The 16442-nt window shown below is 37.3% G+C and overlaps 1 protein-coding gene across 1 annotated transcript in view; it reads right to left on the reverse strand.

Annotated features, from left to right (window-relative positions):
• Positions 1 to 16442, reverse strand: part of LOC120767000 (mucin-5AC) — a 105347-nt gene that overhangs the window by 52564 nt on the left and 36341 nt on the right. The window lies entirely within an intron of this gene.

Here is a 16442-nt window from a genome sequence, read left to right on the forward strand (position 1 = left end):
ACGAAAATCGCCTAATTTTTCATGCATCACACTGGTATAGCCCTTAAGGTACCTCACATACCATTACCTAGAATATGAAGTAAAGTCACGAGGCTGTTATATGCTTGTTATATAGGGGTTAGGTCACCAGGAACTTCGAAAATCGTTGTATTAGTTATATGGAAGCTAAGGGAAGTATTAACACGATTCAACCCATTTTCGACACAAAAACATACCATAGTGGGAGAAAGATTATTCGTGAATTTTAATTTTATATCCCACACATTGACCGATATTTGTCGTAAAAACGCAACTATAGGTATTGGGGTCAAAATATTCGGTACCTAGTACCTGGGGGTTTGAACAGTTTTTTTTGCATTTGGACAATTTATGGTCATAAATTGGCATGCGCTAAAGGTATTATTTCTGAAAATTTTTGTGCCGTTATATGAATTGCTTCTTTATTTCTACACTGGAATGGAAATGGAACTTAAAATTGTGTTACATGGTAAGTAGGCGTGGTTGCAAACCGATTTCGCCCATTTTCACACTGTGACATAATAATGTTAGGAGAATGTTACGTACCGAATTTGGTTAAAATCGGTCGAGCAAATTCTGAGATATGTGATATTACCTAATAGTGGGCGGTGCCATGCCCATCGTACAGTTTTTACACCGGCACGTATGTATGTATAATGCCCTTTCATACCATCTCGGGCGTAAAATTTTATGTATCTAGTTATTGATTTATCGCGCTTTTAGTAGTTTTTAACAGTACCGTTATATATATACCGATTTCATCCATATTCACACTGTCGGTAATAGTTATTACAATATTTAATTTGATTGTGCTAGCATTAGTGGTCTAGTAGATATGTAACTTAAAACTATTAGCGTGAGGGGCCACGCCCACTTATTACCCACAACCGTTAGGTGTACAAAACTATTATACTCTGTAGCAACATGTTGCAAGAGTATACAAAACATGTGCGAATCAGTGCGACATCTCGACGCACATAAGTATGTATGTATGTGTGTCAAGTAGACAGACACGTGTGCAAGTGCTAAGAAGATTGAAGCGAGTTGTGCATCAAGTGTTGGTGTGTGAGAGCGACAAAGGCGTTGTAATGTTTGGCCAAGCGCAAGGCTTGTAATTAAACTGATAGACATACCACAGGGAATCAGTTATATTGCCTACACACACACCCACATAGATGGTGGGCATAGACACAAATTGTTTGTGCGCGTTTGAAGTGCCTTTTGAAGCTTCCTAGTTAACACTTCAAAATATGATAAACAAATAAATGAAAGAACTAAGTACTAGCCAACTGAATGCCGCGCCAACAGCCTGTTAGCCACCATAAATCCACGTGAGTGTGTGAAAAAGTGCCCCGTTACGTTTGGTTTAAACGCGATGGCGGCTCAATGGTTGCTTGCTTATGGGCTGGAAGCGTCAAGTGTGTGTGCCACCACTGGCGGAAGTTATCAACCGCAATACGCTGGCAAACAACAACAACGCTACTTCCACAACAGCAACAACAACGCGAACTATGACAGCCGCTAGGAGCTCGTGTTGTTGCTGTGTTCGCACTATTTGCGCACACAAAACGGGCATTTATTGTAGATTTGTTTGTGGAATAGGATAGGATTTGCTGCTATTTCCATTACAAAAACAACAGCAACAACAGCAATAATAACTATTCAGTTAGTGCTAATAGTATCCGGAGCATATGCAGTATTTACAAGGCGGCCCACAAAGCGCTCTGCTCTAAACAGACATCAGCAGCGCTGCCTACACCCACACAGTTACAAACACCTACACACACATAAAATTTGTATGAATATATGTATGCAAGCTGTTTATTTTTTGCTCACCATTCGGGCGCTTTGAGTGCGAAGCTTTGCCAGCAGCAAAAAGCCGAAGTCACTGAATGAATGAATGAATGATTATTGTTGTTGTATGGTATTACATTATAAATGCTTGCAGCCGTATTAATACATGCAAACATATCTATGGACGCCGCCAATCTGTCTGTTTCTTTGGCAATGCCTCTTGCTTTTGTTCTTGTATGATGTTTCTTTAGAATATTTTTGTTGTTATTGTTGTTGGCAAACTTGCGTCGCATTTCCTTTTAGGATATACCCAACTTTTTTTCCCACTGCACTTTGCTTTCATGTGGGCCATTGCGCCGCTCTTCCTTTTATCAGTCAAAAACACTTATTTTTTGTGTATGGGTGTATGTGTGTGTGCGTGTTGGTGGGATTACGTGCGGCTTTGGCTTTTAATTCACACCACTTGTAGCTCGCCACTCACAATAGTTGGCTATGCCTCCTCCACCCCTCCCGCCTGCTTCGCGCCTCTTCAGTGGTGCTATACCCACGAGGCTCGTCGCAGAGCACAGGGTGCGAAATTGTCGAAGCGAAAAGCATACAAAACAACAATAATAACAACATAACAGTTGAAAAATAGTAGTCCCTCAAGTGCACTACAAAACTTTGCAACTCAAGTGTGAAATAACGAAACTGCTCTCGATTGTGCATTAATTTTATGCATTAATGTGCGCACAGTTTGCAACGGAGCGGGCAGCGCGGATGTCAATGAAGAAGAAATGTAAATTGTTTGTTATTCCTGTGCATAAAATTAAGTGGTCGGTCTTATGTTGTAACAATTTGGAAGTTGTGGGCACTTTTTTCCTTTTACTTTTTGTGGTGATTTGAAGACCAATTTGTGGTGCGGTGAATAAATGGTGTGGAAAACAAATAAAGGAAATCGAAATGCGTTTTATAATGGTTAATGTGGTAGGATAATTACAAAAGGAATATTTAAAGCTAAATGGGAAAAAATGTTTTGAAGATTTCAGAAAAAACACATTTACTTTTTATCAAATTTAATATTTGAATCTTTTAATATTCGTGTCTGTTCATACATATATGTATCTCTATATATATTGTTAGAAAAAAATATCTGGAAATTGTAACTAAACTGCAAAATATTCAATTATTCATCAATATTTATTTTGTCGCCTTCAAGGTAATCCCCACCAGATGTGTTAAGCCAACGACTTTTCCAGTCCTCGAAACACTTTTCATAAACAATTTTTGGCATCGTCTACAGCGAATTTTGTTTTATATCTTCGATCGACTGAAGAGCGCCGAGGAGCGGCAATTTCAGTTTGGGGAACAATAAAATATCACACGGAGCCAAATCTGGTGAATTCCATGGTTGATCTTTGGTGTTCTTTGCGTTTTTGGCTTTAAATTCATAATCGCGGCTCGATACGATGGTGCATTATCATATCGTTTTCAACGGATGTTCTCACTCAAACGCCTCAATACGGTCAAATAGAACTCCTATTAACCGTCTGTCTTTCCGGAACAAATTCATGATCACCTTGAATTTTGATCGTCTTTTGCGTGTTTTTTTTTGGTTTCGGCTCGTTTTTTCCTTCCCATTCCGATTCTCATATATCCATTCTCATATATCCATGACTCATCGACAGTTATAACCCAAAGTATTCACCAAGATCATTCAAACGGATTCGTGAGAGCTGTCGAACTGTCTTGCCATCACTTTAACACTTGTCTGACGACTTCTAAGCACCTTTTTTAATACTTCCATCAGTTGAAGAGGTCGAAGGTCGTCCAGAACGAGGCATGTCTTCAACGATCTCTCGACTGTCTTTGAAGGCTTTGTACCACTCGTAGGCTTTTGTTTTTGATAAAACTAAATCACCGTAAGCTCTTTCCAACATTCGCATCGATTCCGCACACGAAATTTGGTTAGAAATGCAAAATTTGAGACAAAGCACTACTGAGGTGTGCCGACTTAAGCTGCTGCTGTAAACAAAATGGTTGACAGACCGCGCTCATATTTGGCATAGTAGTTAAGGACAGTCCTACCAACTTAGCGAAATACATTTTTTGAAATATCATTTACCCAATTACAATTTCCGGATAGCTTTTTGTCAGCATGTATATGCGTGTTTTGTAAACATACATTAACCAAGGTCGCACCGAATCTACAAAACACTTTACAGGTGTAAGATCTCACGATCCTCTCCGTTTACTTTATGCTACTTAACTAGTTGATATTTATGCTTAGATAACAGTGGATATAAACAAAAACCCAATTAATTTTCAAGTGTGTGTTTTTTAAACCTTTTGGTATGCTATAATTTATTGAATTATTGAAATATTTCCTGAAAGTCATGTCAATTCGTCATCGTCGTCGTGTATGCTTCTTTACAGTCAATCCGGACCTATTTCCATAAATGTGTCACCTGTACACTTTTAATCGATCAATAGTAACCATAAATTTTCTCTCTCTCTCTTGAGCCTCTGCAGATCTAAATTTGTTCTTGTTGGGAACCAATAACGCAAAATTTTAAATATTTTTTAACTTACAAATTGTATAGTCACCGATGATAGAAAATATGCATAAATTTACCTGCAAATAGAGAAAAACAAAAACAAATTAATATTTATATTTCTTGTTATAAATGATAAATTTTTTAGGTCAAATATTCATATTCCGGGAGGCGCTTAATGATTTGGTTTGATATTATGTATGCCTACATTTAGGCGTTTAGCATTGATAAGCAATCTTTTATATTTTTCTGTTTCTTTTTCACACATGTTTGGCCAGCGATATTTCATAAAAGCTTAACTTAGTCGAAAGATCACACAGACCAGCTTTGTAGAGCAGTAAATTTCCAACAAAATGACAAAGTTTAAAAAGATTTTTTTTTAATGAAAAAATTGCCACACTTCAACCGTTAATAACTTTTAAAAGGTTAGGTCTACGAAAAAATCAGAGATCATTTTGTAGAACATTCAATTTCGTACAAAACGTATGAAACGAGACATTTTTTCAAGTCATTGGAAGAGCGCTATGAAGTCTTCTTGCTCATAATACCAAAAAAAAAAAAAAATACAAAACTGCAAGGCGAAGGACGTTTCCGTTACAATTAAGAGCTAAAACTTGGAGAGATTTTCTTAGCACAGTCTAAGGACCTATTTTCAGAGTAATAAGCGAACAAAAAATATAAAAGTATTCGATTTTTTTTACCCATCCTAATAATATAGTATGTCATAAAAGCAAATAGATATGAAATAAATAATCACAACTAAAACCAAATAATTGACCACATTGAAGCACTTTCGGAAGCCCAGCAAAGGGAATGAGATAATAGCACTTGAATTGTTGTACGTTGTGGCACGTTGAATCGCAAGAATAAATCTCGTGCGTGCTATTAAATTATGCCACAGCGTTGCATGCGAACGTGCAAGGCACGCAAATGGAGCAATGGCAAAAACAGCAACAACAAAAGAACGAGATGATAAAATAGAAAGCAGAATTCAGTGCGCGATTGCCGAAATATTCACAAAATGGGCATATCTTGTTTTATTGCAACGCCAGCCGCAGCTCACACTCTATTGCGCAACGGCAACTGTTTCATTAATCACAGCACACAATCGCAAAAATTCGCCCGATTACGCGTTCGCTGGCGGTCAACATTTGGCAAACAGCTGATGAAATGGCAAACAAGTTAATGCACAGCAAGATATCGGATGATTTCGTCGTGCGATAGGCGTTGTTGTATCCAATGACCTTATGGCTAATGCCAGCATACCCGGCGAACCAGCGAACCATTATCAGCGAGTAATCAAAGGCACAGCAGCGCTGCCTTTTGGTCATCCTTCGTGTGCCGGTTTGCTCCGAACTGACACTTCGCTTATGTTGCGCTCACATTACCGTAGGTCATCGGCCCCGAAATGAACAACAAAACAAAAAACAAATAGTGTTCATATGTACCTACAATAAATACGAAGCTTAATCAAGTTCGTACAAGTGTTAGCAATTTGACTAATTTTCCTTTTGGTCCGTTTTTTTGGGTTTCTTTAGATGAATTGCCGTTTGTTTTTGTGTGGCAAATTAAGTGTAATTAAATGCTGATGGAACTCCCCGAAAAAATCATAAAAAGCGGATATGCATACATACACATACTTATGCTCAAAGTCTGAGGTGGGAAGAAATGAAAAAATGTTAATTAAATGATTGTGAGAGAAGAGTAGTTATGGCAGGGTTATGTGTAGCTAAACCTCTTAAAATTATGAAGAAAGCATATACTATGCCTGATTGGATGTAGAGACCTGTTAAGGGGATATTCTTGTCTAGGATTTTGAAAAAATCAATTTTTTTTTGCATATCTTGAAAGTGTAGACTTTCAAAAATATGACCTTGGAAGGATTTTTCAAAATTCGACTTATTTCGGAGATACAGCCGATTTGTGACGTGGCGTCCGTGTTCACTAGAATTGTCTCCTAAACTTTAAACGCGTTTTTCTCAAAACTGATTTTTTCGGAACGATACCCACGATTTCTCAGGTTCTACTGAATCGATTTACTTGAAATTTTTATAGAGTCTGTTTTTTAGTATACAGAAACGAAAATCATTCAACTATGTGGTAAATTTAGATTAGGAGATTGATAAATATAGAGGTAGACCACGACAAACCTACCTCACTAACCGACTAACCGTTCAAGCCTGGCTAAGGAATGCCTAACCTGCTACTGTAGTAGCGGCAGAACAACACGAGTTAACAGTCTATGGCCGGATACAAATCGGAGTCCGTTCCGGTTACGTAGACCCAATCGTTGTGAAACCTAACCTCGCTATTGGTGTTACCGAATCAGATTATGATGAGACTATTATGGATACCAGGTCACAGCGGAGTCGCAGGTAACAAAGCAAAGCTGACGAGGTGCCACTCTAGCCTCGTTATCAATAGAGTGGGAACGGGTCGTTGCTACGCGCTCTTTTTGTGTTCTACTACTGCAGAGCTGAACTTCGTGGGAGCTGGGCCAGCACTGGGCTACCATCAGTTCTTTCGCTGTCGTATGATCCTTTTCAAAACAAGGTCGATTTTAAGTGGTCCAATAAGAGGTCTCCCAAGCTGTGGTAGTTTTATCTAGTATCCGCCGTCAAACGCTGTAAAGTTTATAATCTTAACGCTTGGCAGCTGTGGAGGCGGTTCGGCAGAAGATAAGGCAGAAATATTTCGACACTTTCTTCTTGATTGTCCAGCCTTTGCCAGATCAAGACTTAAGCACTTCGAAGCTCTTACTCTCAGATATCCCTCCAAATGGGTGGGAATAGAAATTAACCGCCTAAGCAGATTTTTTATTCACCTGAAGCAGCTTTGTCGACTGATGAGATCGGAAATAAGAGTTATATTTTTTTATTATATAATAGTCTTAGTGCGATTCCAATCTTGAGGATTAGTCATAGAACTTAACCTAACTTACTTAGACAAAGTTAGGTTATTACTTACTTAATCGAAGACTAGTCTTTTTAAACTCATCTGCACTTGTTTGATGTCGTCACATTAGCGTGTATTTGATCAAGATTATTTTGACAGTTTTTTATTTCCGAAAGAAATATTATTTAATATTTTCTCATACAGAATCTTTTCTTGTCTTCGCTGTGATAACCTTCTCTATGAGAACACTAAACTCTAATACTCGTGCGGAGTTTATTGCAGAAGCTTTTTAACTTTCAAACGGTGATAAAAAGAACGAGCTTGCATTTAACAAACGCCTTGTCAATAAACGCGAGATTTTTAGTATTATCATAAACTCGAGTTTATTGGCCATTTTAATGTTCAGCATTAACACTGCTCACAAACTTGGAGTTTAGTGTGCGAACAATTTATTTCCGATTCACAGAAATTTTTAAAGTTGTTTATGAAGATATTTACTAAATTACCCCAATTTTAATAGATAGTTAAAACCTGTTCAGACTATCTACTATTTTTGACAAATCGTTAAGGCGCTTTAATAAAAGAAAAATTAATTGAATTAAACTCAAGCTTCTGATATGTCGTGATTGTACCTTTAGACGAAGATATGAACTTAGACTAAGAATTCCCATCGTTCAAGATGTGAATCAGAGAGTTTACACAAAATTTCAACCCTGAGGCCCGCAACTCTACTCTCTACTCGACCAACTGAGCCATTCGTATGCACAGTTATACTAGAAGTTTAACGATTTTGATTAGCAACCACCAGTGGGATCACTTTAATTTACTAGCTGTGAGGTGTAGTTGAATGCTACGCTGAAGACGAATGTGCGAATGTCGATATAGTAAAGGAAAAGGTTCTTAACCGCTACAAGACGCCACCAGAGACATCACCGACGCGGGCAGTAAACGTAAAACAAATGGCATAAGACATAAAAACCGACGTTATGCTGACGAACTGGAGACCAAACAGCGCGTAAGTGGCCATCAAACGCACGCACACTGGCGGCTAGCTGGAAATTATAGTCATAAGAAGCGGTGAAATGGCGGCGAACAGACAAGACAATTTCAGCTACGGCTATTTGTAGAGCTAACAGTGCGCGGCCATTAAAGTTTGCTCTATTTTTGGGGTCTTAAAGTTGGCTGCAAATAAACGAACGACGAACTCGAACTCACTTTGAATGGCAAGTGAGTCGTCGGGGAAAGTGGTAAAAGAGTGGTTAGGAGGGGGCTAGTCCGAAACAGTGTGTGTGTGTGCGTGTGTGGAGATTAGCTTTTGTTGTTTTACGTCAAATAACGAGTATTGAGGGCATTAATGGCAAGGCAACAACAATGTCACGCTGGTTATATAAGTATGTATGCATGAGTTTGTATCTATGTTTGTATGGCTGTTTGTGCGCGTCTCTGTGGCATTTAATGTGCCTTAATGGCAGACCAGAGCTGGCTTAAAAATAACTTTTTGGGTAAAACAAAAGATGTGGAGCTGGATTTATTTACGCTTAGCTGACCACCAAAGCAGTGGGAAGCGCAAGCAAAACAAACATATGACATGGCAACATGCGAAGGTATTTTTGAAGGCAATTATTTCTATACACACACACACACACACGAATACATACAAACACAGATATGTATAATTTAGCCAGATTTTATAGCCGTCTCCAAGCACTAACAGATTTATGCATGAGCAAATGTGTATGAAGTTCAAATATCATATTTGTTGGCATATCAATCTAATAACGGTATTAAAGTAAAACGTTGCCAACAATGCGTGCAATTTGTGTGAGCGACCCAAATGTGTAGTGAACTGCGAGCGAGCGAGGGAACGAACAAGCGAGTGTGCTCATCGCAAATACTTTGGAGCCAATACTTACGCACGAATGTGCCTCGAATAGTAGTATGTATGTATGTATGCCATTGGCAACAAAATGTGGCACAGATATTTCCAGTGTCAGTGGTGAACAGTTCAAAACGTACATTTGACAGCAACATAAGTACGTACACGATTTTTGTCATTAATATACATACATATGTATATGCATGTATGTATGTCTGTACGAGCTCATGCAGGTAGGTGCAGATATCTATATGTATATATATCATCATGTTAGTCTATCAGCTTCGACACACGCAGCTTTTAATATATTTACAGTTGCTTTGGCATTTATGACATTGTCACACACATACACACACTCACGCAATCACACATGCCAACACACACATATTTAATGTTTGTCGACGGCAAATTAGCTGGAATTGCGCACTGATTTATGATGTTTGCTTACGACTTGTTGTTGCTGTCACCACAAATGCATGCATACATAAATCGGTCGGTCAGCAGCAAATGAAGCGCGTTTCTACAAGAACGCATGTATGTATTTATGTATGTGTGTGTGCATTGCAAGCATTCGACCAAACCGTCAACCCGGCTGACAGCCCATATTTATTTTGTTGACAATGCATTTGAAAAGGGATGCCAATGCAATTACAAGTGCGTGAAAAATGCCTCGCTTCGGGACCTTCACATGTCGTCTTCAGTTGCATTTGAGCGTTTGTTTACACTAACATAAATTAAATGTTAAATACCGAATATGCTTCGGTAAATAGACAAACGTTGCTTGCCACAAGTGCATTGCCGGCATTTTAAATAAACAAATATGCATATTTTTGCCAGATCGCAGGCAATTAAGGATGTTGCAACATGCCTTTAAAAATATTCATGTAACAGAAAAGTCGGTGGATTGGATTCACTTACATGAATTTTTGAAAATATTATGTTGAAATATGAAACGGTGATCGTCGCGTTGCCAAATATGCCAAATTTGAATATATAATAATTTGTCCAATTAAAAAATTTCGATACAAGAACTTAATTTAGATCGTTCAGTTTGTATGACAGCTATATACCATAGTGGGTTGAAAAAACCGTGTGCGAAATTTGTGATCATTTAAATAAAAGCTTCAACTTATTTTTTTTTATATTTATAATGAACTTTAATGCACTAAATATGTACCATTTTGGTCGATAATTTTTGCTATTTTTCCGCTAGAGACATTATCCCATCAGTGTAAAACTTTTCTGGTTTCTCGGCGAAAAACTGCGACAAGTAATTTTCACAGGCTTCTCTTGTAGCCAACTTTACTTCATTAAGGGATTGAAAAGGTCAGTGCAACATGGTATGGTGGATGCATCAAAACTTTCCAGCCAAGCTCTCTCTAGCGTTGTCCTGATGTCCGCTCTGGTCTAGCGTTGTTCTGATGGAAGACGAAGTCCTTTTTTGAACAGTTCTGGTCGTTTTTCTTCGATCAATCTCATCAGTTGTTGACAGTAAAATGTAGAATCAATCCTTCGACCAGGCTGGAGTAGCTCATAGTGGATGATTCCTTTAGAATTCCACCAAACATTCAGCATAACCTTTCGAGGCGTAAATCCTGGCTTTACGACCATTTGTTGAGCTTCACCACGCTTGGACCATGCTCGTTTTCGCACATTATTGTCGTATTTGAGCCACTTTTCGTCTCCTGTTACCATTCGCTTCAGAAATGGTTCGATTTCATTTCGTTTCAACAAAAAATCGCAGATGTTATTTCGGTTCATTAAATTTTTCACAGACAATTCATTTGGTACACAAACATTGAGCTTATTTTTGTATCCAACCTTTTTTAAATGGTTCAAAACCGTTTGATGATGAATGTTAAGTTCCTTAGCGATGTCATGGCTGCTTATGTGACGGTCCTGTTCAATCTTTTTCATAATTTCATCGACTTTTTCAACGATAGGTCGATCAGAGCGAGGTGTATTTTTCACATCCAAATTTCCAGAACGAAAGCGAGCGAACCATTGTTGTGCCACACGAACTGATACAGCATCGTTTCCGTAAACTTCACAAATTTCATTAGTGGCTTGTGTGGCATTCTTCTTTTTTTTATACAAAAATTTCAAAATATAACGAATTTCTTCATTAATTTCACTCATATTTGAACAGCTATAGCTTTTTTTTCAACTTTTCTGAATTTAATTTTTGTTTGGTAAAATGAAGCTTAAAATCTCATCTTTCCAACACTATATTGTATGACACAATGTGGTTCGTAGTACTGGAGATATACGACTGCAACGACATCTATTGACAAAATACGATTGAAGAGTCTGCGACGTTTTTTACTGGGTGCTACAAACATCGCGATAAACTTAAGATACCGAGTTCACGGTATAAAGAAGAGAAGAGAAACTCTATCAAAAGCTGTCATCGATTCGCCAAACCTTAGAGAGCTGCGAATCGAACACCTTATACCAGCTGTTCAAAGAGACTTCGCATTGAACTAATTGTTTGAAAGTACTGAGCTATTTGACGGAACAGAAAATAAAGAAAAGTAGCTTTATGAAGATGAAAATGGAATTAAAACTAGAAAAACTCTTTTTGTCAATTTAAGATTTCAATTTTTGTACAATAATATTTAGAGAGCAATTTTTCATTTGAGCAACTTATAATGTGCAAACTTGTCTAAAAGCTTTAAAGTAAAACTTGGTGGCAATCAAAAAAACCGTTATACCACTTTAGTGAGCAATATACTCGCTTTTATCGAATTCAACTGCCTGAATTTTTTATTGCTTTTACATGTAAATAAGAGCTTATCAATTTCGCAATTATTATTCGTTACTAAGATAACATAAGGGGGTTTTCCAGTCAAAAATATAAAAATATATATATTTTTTAATTTTTTTGAAAAAAAATATATATTTTTATCTTATCAAAGTTTAACCATTCAATTTTCATAGTTTACTTGATTTTTCAAAATTCAAATTCAGAAATATAGGTATTTTGTTGATTTGGCATCCCAACTTGTTCGTCCGGAACTGAAACTTTAAACGCGTTTATCTCGGAATTGTTTTTTTCAAAACTGATGTTAAGAATATTCATTATGTAATAATTTTAAGAAATTCGAACTTATGTAACACAATAACATTTAGTATCAATTAAATCTGACTCCAATGAACAAAATATTTGATTAAAAATCAAACTGCGAAACTTGAAAAACGGCAAGTCTCTTTCAAGAACTTTATTTATACCAAGATCCAAACTAAAATTATTTCAAACTTCAAACTGAACCAAAGTACACAAGAGCTCAATAATCAAATTTTTATTTACGGCAATAAATTGTTAAACGTATTCTCTTACATTTCTTTATTCTCTCGTCCACGATTTCCCGATGTCTCTTTCAAATCAGCCAATTTCAAAAGAAAACAACAAAAACGAAACTCAAGTGTCAAGAACAGTTCATCACCGCTTAGTCTTTGTCTGCGCAAATTCCTCAAGGATTACAAGAAATGCACAAATACTGTATGTATGTACATATGTAACAACAACTATGTATAAAGGCAACACATGACAAAATCATATCCCTTTATATTAGCACTTTTCCTTTGTGCGGCAAAGTGAAAGGACAAATGACATGCCAAGTGCACTTTTCACAAATTTTCACTCAATGTGTGTGGCAATCCTCTTTTACTTATATACACACACACATTTACAAAACAATTCATGTAGTCTTATATATATACAATATGTAGCCTGGCTTGTGTCCATTCAAAGAAACAGCGCTGTGAAACAAATGAAATTGGCTAGAAGCAGTCAAGAGTGAAACTTCTTCAAACTCTCAGCAGGTCTGTGAAAAAGAAACAGTAGAAATGATAGTTAATTACGAAGTGAAGACACAACGAAACATGGCTAAGAAAGGTTGTGCTAATGCTAGTGATGATTTACCTAGTGTGTGGAATCACGAAAAAGTGAAGTTTATTAATTGAGAAGATGGTCAGCAGGAATGGAACTGGCGAATAACTTTGGGTTTTCATTTAATTATGAATAAAGAACACTAAATCTGCTAGATTTGAATAGTTTGACTAGAGTTCCCACGGGTTCTGACTTTTACCAAAAGTTACGAATCATCCAAGACCTCGAAAGCTTTTTGAAAAGTGCGGTCTACTTCGGTATAGTTGAGACAATATTGTATTCTGTAAAGCAGAAATGAAATGCCGATGCCACAGCTGAAATACCAATCCAAGTAAGTACCAAGTATGTAAGTATTGAGATCTTGCATTCATTTTTGCATAATATTCGACGAAGAAAATATAGCAGTGGCAACTACACTCTCAGCTGCGGCTACGGTCGATTCGGCGCCGTTCACAGCAATTCGGCTCCTTACGTCAGGAGCGACTTGACGTATTTTATGTCAAGAACTTAAATTGGAACCGTACAAAATACAGCATGTACAAGAACTGAAGCCGCTCGACCTTCCCAAGCAACATCGCTTCGCTCTCTTTAAAAGTTCCAAGAAGATCCGAAGTTTTCGAGACAAATCTTGTTCAGCGATGAGGTCTATTTCTGGCTCAATGGGTATGCAGACAAGCAAAATTGCCGCATTTGGGACGAAGTGCAATCTGAAGAGATTCAAGAGCTCTCATTTCATCCAGAAAAAACAACGGTTTGGTGTATTTTGTGAGCTGGTGAAATCATTGGTCGATATTTCTACGAAAGTGATGCTGGTGAGAACGTAGCTGTCAATGGAGGACGGTATCTGGTAATACCTGAAATTAAAGTTCGCGATATTTGGTTTCAACCTTTAAACCATTTTTTTGCTCGAGGAAACCCATGTAACCAATTTATTGCAAAAAATCTGCTTGATTGAAGAGAAGAAATCGACAGAAATAACTGAGAAACTCCAGTGATCCTTTTGGAATTTTTAGTAGATTTAACTCTTACTTATTCAGACTTGCCCCGACTTAGGTGTGGGATTTCTATAAAATAAGTTACATCAGAATCGAAGTATTCTTCTCTTTGTTGTACGACTTGCTTAAGAGAATTGCTCTCAACCGTGCACCGTGCAAGCTTAAAAGTTATGTGAGATATGCATGTATATTTAACTGTAAGTATATATGTATGTATGTATATGATGGAAATGGAAATCTCACGACACATACCATCATATGTATGTAAGTGCAATAGTGATTAGTGTAGAAGTTGCAGCAACGGCGGCGGGGATCGTACGTATTTGTGTATGTATGCATATCGGAAGAGCATTTTCCCAGGCACGCAGCATACATACACACACCTAGACGGTGGTATGTATGCAGCGAAACTATGCGGACAGACAGTGCGGCGGACAAGGTGAAGACCATTTCGACAGGTAGCATAAAAGCCAAAGCTAAATTTTAATGAAAAAGTTAAAAGCGAAGATATAAAGTGGAAAACCAAATGCAATAAAGCAAACTCAAAAGCACGGAAGCAACAACTACAACTACAAACATACATATACATATGAATAAATCGTTATACATACATACATATATACATATGTACATGAATATGAAGGCAGCTTACACATGACTAAATGTGCATAAGAGAAATATGCGTGTATAACCAAGTATGTGCATGTATGTGTGTGTGTGTTGCAACAAGAGTGCAGACTGAAGCCGTTAGACAGGCATTCATCCATAAAGTTGAAGAACGAAGCAAAATATTCGCCAAGAGACAAAGAAAAATCGCTGCCATGGCAACGTGGATGCGGTAAGTATTTCCTCATTGGCAGCCATGGCTACGGCGATTCAAGAATGTATACATGTGTGAGCATGTGTGTGTGTATAATACGGCGAAAGCGCAGCAGGGCGCTGATGACTGACATATGCATATACATATGTTTGTATATGTGTGCTGTTGCAACTGATGGAGTGCCAGGCTCAGAAATTGTGCGCATGTTATCAAATATTCGGCGGCTTATACAACAACAACACTGGCACAAAACGCTAGCTATTATTCACATTTCATTTAAGAGCAAAAGGGAGTGAGTATGTGTGGGTGTATGCACAGTGGTGAGTCTGTGTGGTTGCATATTCATTTGTTTCCGCAGCAACGCACAGGGCATGCAACAACAACAACAACACACACAAAAAATACAACAACAAAAACAAAAAAATATACAACAACAATAACAAAAAATACAACAAGAAAAACAAAAAATATACAACAACAAAAACAAAAAAATATACAACCACAATAACAAAAAATACAACAACAAAAACAAAAAATATACAACAACAAAAACCAAAAATCTACAACAAAAACAAAAATTATAACAACAACTACAAAAAACTCTTCACAACAAAGATGTACAACAATGACAAAAACCACTATAACAAAAGCAACAAAAATAATTTACAACAACCGCTAGCAAATGGAAGTTTACACCTTCAGCAATGAGATGAGTTCAATGAAGTCTTTGCTTGCGTGAGCTCCTACGCCTGTCGCAGTCTTCAGCCAAAAGTAACCTGATACATGAGAAATCTTAGTATAATGGGCAGCATTATATGCACCGACATCGACAGCCGACACCGGCTGCAGCGCCGACCAAGCAAACAGCCAAGACGGGGGCAAGGCAATGGATGCGTGCATTTGCAGCAAAAACGAAGAGCGCGTAGCTGGTGGAAGTATAGAAAGAAGTAGCAATAAAAAACAAGCAGGCAGGCTGTGCTGCTGCTAGACAGACATTTAGGCCTGCAAAAAATGATGACAGCTGATAGATGAGAATTGAACTGAAAATATCAGGCACAACAGTCCTGTGAAGGGTGATGAAATTTGGTTTTTGGTTTGGTTTTGAAAAAGAAACAGCAGCAGTAATTTCATTTGCACGCTGTTATTGTTGGTATTATTGTTTTTGTAGCAGGGTATTGCAGTTGTAGTTGCTGCAGCTAATCCCTTTTGAAGTTATTGAGAGAACAATGAACACTCTCACAACTATCTAATATTATTGGCAATTTTTGGCAGCGCCTAGCAACAACTCAGTTTGTGTTTACTATCACGTATGCGTATGTGATGAGCTGTGTGAGTGAGGAATAAATAGATACATAGGCAGATAGCCTGAAAGTAGGCAACAAAACATGGCAATCTAAAGTTGCTAAGGGAAAGACCATAATTTTTTCTATTTATGAGTATAAAAATCGATAATATAATTATAAAAATAATAGTGCTAGTAATATAATGGATTTAGCTAGAGAAAATAAAAGTATTTTTTTTAATCTAAAATAACTTAAAAATTTACTTAACAAGTAAAATAAGGGACATTAAAGGATTAAGAAACATTTAAAAAATAACTAAAATATGGAGTTTAAAA

The sequence above is a fragment of the Bactrocera tryoni genome, chromosome 1, assembly GCF_016617805.1.
Source record: "Bactrocera tryoni isolate S06 chromosome 1, CSIRO_BtryS06_freeze2, whole genome shotgun sequence".
Classification (NCBI taxonomy): Eukaryota; Metazoa; Arthropoda; class Insecta; order Diptera; family Tephritidae; genus Bactrocera; species Bactrocera tryoni.